Source organism: Salvelinus sp. IW2-2015, unplaced genomic scaffold (assembly GCF_002910315.2).
Source record: "Salvelinus sp. IW2-2015 unplaced genomic scaffold, ASM291031v2 Un_scaffold3778, whole genome shotgun sequence".
Classification (NCBI taxonomy): Eukaryota; Metazoa; Chordata; class Actinopteri; order Salmoniformes; family Salmonidae; genus Salvelinus; species Salvelinus sp. IW2-2015.
The window spans coordinates 35,959-40,578 of NW_019945052.1; the positions used below are offsets into that span (position 1 = coordinate 35,959).

Genomic DNA, 4,620 nt, shown 5'->3' on the forward strand with positions numbered 1-4,620 from the left:
ACCACACCTCTACCAACTCCTAACTACACCTACCTTCACACCACTGCAATGCCTACCAGACTCCTACTACACATACCCTTCACACAATCCTAGAGCCAATTGATCCAGTACTACTATAACCCCTTCAACAGCGAAACCCTGTAAAGGCAGATGACGGAGCACCTAGAGCAGGAAGAAGTACTGACTAAAGACATAGGCCCTTCAACACAGCACAGACAGAGTATTGAGCACAAGTCCAATAGCTAAGAGCGAAGCAACACACTCGTACCCCTACCGCAAAGTGGTACCGACTCGAAGAGAGAGGCTCTGAGTAAGTGTAACTGGAGTGAAACGACAACAGCACACAACAAGCAACAGCACGAACACGAACGCGCACACAAACAGCACGACGCACACACACAAAGAGAGAGAACAGCAGAGGAGCAGAGAATCAGAACACCCGCTGAACGTCCTCCAGATCTACCCTCAGTAGAACCTTTTGTACTGGTAAACCAAAACACACAACAGGCACACACAGCACACACACACACACACACACGACACACACACACACACACGCTACCCCTCCACATCTACCCTCAGTAGAACTTTATGTACTTGGTAAACACACACACACACACCACACACACACACACACACACACACACCTACTACAGCACTTTACACACACCACACACACACAATACATCCTAACTCAGCAACACCACACACCCTACTTCCTCAACGTATCTACCTCAGTAGAACTTTATGTACTGAGTAAACACACACACACACACACCCTAACCTCTCTCTCTGTCTCCCTGTAGGCAGCAGGCGTTATTATTAAGATGAGTTGGCCCCCCAAAGCCCCAGTTTTGTTTAAAGGAAAGAAGAAGATGCGGCTCAGCCCTATGTAGAGAATAACAACTACTCACATCGTACACACACATACACACACACAACAAGACAACACCTAACACAGACACACTCTAGACTGCTGTCTGCTGTGTCTGTAGGCGTATTAAACGAGACCCGACGCACGGTGTGTATGCTGCTCAGCCTCAGCAATGTAACCCAGCACCAAGTGTTCAGCCACACAGCTGCCCTCAGGCCGTTTGGAGCTCTACCCCGCCCCGGTCCAGCCCTAGAAACAACGAAGGTGCCATGGGGGATGGTTGCCGGACCACCATGGCTATGAGTGCAGGTAGCGGGATCTGAGGAAGGGGTCTGATTGTATGCTACAGCTAAGTGCTGTTGAAAGATATTTCATATAAATACTTTTGACTTAATTATAGCTTTACTTTCTATGTAAACTGATTATGCTTAAATTATGGCTAAATGATTTATGATTGCTATGCGTGTTATTTTGGTGTAAGTTGTGATTAGTTTCGGTCGGTGCGATATTGACCATAGTGCTGGGGCGGTCGAAAACAAGTAGTGACGAAAGTGGCATCGCCAACGATTGGATGATTCGTGTGTCGTCCTGTAGGGAACCCTGCTGACCAGACTCAAGCACGGCACGCTACAGGGCTCAGGGAAAACCAGGAGCACGCAACACGTACGCAGGGCCACAGTAACCGGCCCCAGGGGAACTGATACAGCTACCTGTCCTCCCACTGGTAGACCCCCACGCCAGCGAAGAGATGTTGGTTGTCTCGGTATGGTAAGTCACTGTGACTAGCACTAGCTGTGTTAGCTCTACCTCCTCTCTCTCTCTAGAGCGCTTTCCTAAGTAGATTCTCTGGTCCTGTCTCTTGAGACGCCTATTTCTACTCCTTCTTTTCTCATTTCTCTCCTCTCTCAATCTCTTTCCTCATTTCTCTCCTTCTCTCTTTCCTCATTTTCTCCTCTCCTCTCTTTCTCATTTTTACTGCTCCTCAGTACGTAGTTCGCTCATTGCAGACGCCTCGATCTCTTTCCTCATTTCATACTCCTCTACACTCTCATGCTTTCCCAGTTCTGTCTCATGCTATCCTCATCCTCGTACGTCACTCTCTTTCTCATTTTCTCCTCTCCTTCTCTCTTTCCTCATTTTCTCTCTCTCCTCTCTCTTTTCCTATTTCTCTCTCCTCTCTCTATTCACTCATTATACTCTCTCTCTCTCTTTCCTTCATTTCTCTCTCCCCTCTGCCTCATTTCTCTCCTCTCTATTTTCCCATCTCTCCTCTCCTCTCTACTTTCCTCATTAATCTCTCCATCTCCAGTACTCTTCTAATTCTCTCAACTCTCTACTACTCTGCCTCATCTCTCTCTCTCGGCTCTTCATTCATCTCGCTCTCTCTTTCCTCATTTCTCCTTCACCTCTCTCTATTCTCTACCTTTCTCTCCTCATCTATCCTATTTTCTGCTCCTCTCATCTCTTCCTCATTTCATGCTCGCTCTCTCCTCTCTTTTTCCTTCATGTTCTCTCTCCCCTCCTCTTTCCTCAGTTCTCTCCTCTCCGTCTCTTATGCTCATATTCTCTCCTCTACTCTTCTTTGCTCAAGGTTTCTCGCCTCTCCTCCTCTTTCCTGCATTTTTCTCCTCTCCTCTCTCTCTCGTATCTCTCCTCATTCCTCTCTTTCGCTATCTCTCTCGTCTCTCTCCATTTCTTCTCTTCTCCTCTCCTCCTCATTTGCTCTCCTCTCCTCTTCCTTTCCTAATGTTCTCTCCTCTCCTCTCTTTCCTCATTTCGTCTCTCTCCCTCTCTTTTCCTCATTTCTCTCCTCTCTCTCTTTCCTCATTTCTCTCCTCTCCTCTTGCTTTGCCTCATTCTCTCCTCTCTTCTTTCCATTCTCTCTCTCTTCTCTCTCTCCTCATCTTTTCCTCCTTCTCTCTTTCCTCCTTCTCTTCCTCTCTCTCCCTCTCTTCTTTCCTCATTAATCTTCCTCTCTCTCTCTTCTTCATTTCCTCCTCTCTCTTTTCCATCTTCTTCTCCTCTCTCTTGGCTTGCTCATTCTCTCCTCTCCTTCTCGCTTGCGCTCATTTTCGCTCCTCTCCTCTCTCTTTCCTCATTTTTCCTCTCCTCTTCTTTCCTCATTCTCTTCTTGGCTTTCCTCATTTCTCCCTCTCCTCTCTTTCGCAAAGTCATCTTCATAATCCTTAGGGTCACTACCACTCATTAAATCAATCCAATTATCTTACTCCCTTTCTCTGTCGTTTCAGATCTGGAGTCCGACATGGTTATGCCAACTAACTACTCCTAGTCTTACACGAGGCTTCTTCAACAGTTCGCCATGGCAACCTCACACCTGTCTGCAACACAAAAATAACGGCAACGGACACTTGCTGTATTCTCTAGGGTTTTTAAGAGAGCTGCTTGATATTTTTATGTTTACTCAATCGATCTTTTCTTTTTCCTCCTTTGATTCGCCACATGTCGTGTTTCATAATTGTTTTCCACATCTTACATTAGTCATTGAAACTCCAGAGTGATTGGTCAATCACGAGTGTCCTGTTGCTCTGCTCGTGTGCTGTGTGCTGCTGCTGTGTGTCAGTGGTGGGAATTGTACTGGTCACGTGCTGCCTCCAACCTGTCATCATCGCCAGACTGATGCGTGGGATGCCAAATGTCTAACCATTGGACTATCAGCACAGTGCTTTGATTGAATTCATAAGAATATTGTTTTAATCCCTTACTTTTCTTTCCAACAAAGCACTGTTGGACGCTATTTTTACACTGTGGAACAGGTACCGACGTTCCTTTACATCGCTGTTGGGTTGGAAAAAAGCGTTACCTGTCGTTTTTTTACATCCTGTGGTGTTGGAAAGCTACGCGTTTTTCAACATCCATGTGTTTTTGGAACAGTACCTGTTTCATTCATCCTGTGTGTTCGGAACAGCGTACCTGTCGTTTTCTTTACATTCCTGTGTGTTGGAACAGCTACTGTCGTTATCTTACATCTGGTTTGGAACAGCGTACGCTGTCGTTTTTCTTTACAGTTTTCCTGGTGTTTGGTTGAAAAAAAACAGACACCTGTCGTTTTCTTTACATCCTGTGTGTTGGAACAGCTTACACTGTCGTTTCTCTTACATCCTGTGTGTTGGAACAGCGTACTGTCGTTTGTTTTTTTTTTACATCCTTCCGTTGTGTTGGAAACAGCGTACCTGTCGTTTCCTTTACATTCCTGTGTGTAGGAACAGCGTACCTGTCGGTTTTCTTTTACACCTGTGTTGGGAACAGCGTACCTTGTCGTTTCCTTTACCATCCGGTGGTTGGAAAAGCTTACCTGTCGTTTTCTTTTCATCTGTGTGTTGAACAGCTTACTGTTGTTTTTCTTTACATCCTGTGTGTTGGAACAGCGTACTGTCGTTTTCTTTAACATCCTGTGTGTTGGAAAGCGTACGTCGTTTATCGTTTGCAGTTCCTTCTTTTCTACAATCCTGGTGGTGTTGGAACAGCTTACCTGTCGTTTCTTTACATCCTGTGTGTTTGGAACAGCAGTACCTGTGTCGTTTTTTCTTTACATCCTGTGTGTATGGAAAGCGTTACCTGTCGTTTCTTACATCCTGTGTGATGCTGGAACATTACTGTGTTTCTTTAACATCCTGTGTGTTGGAAACGCTACCTGTCGTTTCCTTTACATGCCTGTGTTGTATGGAAAGCTTACCTTCGTTTCTTTACATCACCGTGTGTTGGAAAGCTACCTGTCGTTTTCTTAC

General features: G+C 45.6%; 1 long non-coding RNA gene across 1 annotated transcript; it reads right to left on the bottom strand.

Annotated features, from left to right (window-relative positions):
• Positions 1 to 3,777: 3,777 nt before the first annotated feature.
• Positions 3,778 to 4,206, bottom strand: LOC139026046 (uncharacterized). The gene is made up of 3 exons (XR_011477750.1): positions 4,147 to 4,206; positions 3,935 to 4,014; positions 3,778 to 3,805 (listed from the first exon to the last, which is right to left on the bottom strand). It is a non-coding gene; the product is annotated as an uncharacterized lncRNA (long non-coding RNA).
• Positions 4,207 to 4,620: the final 414 nt, after the last annotated feature.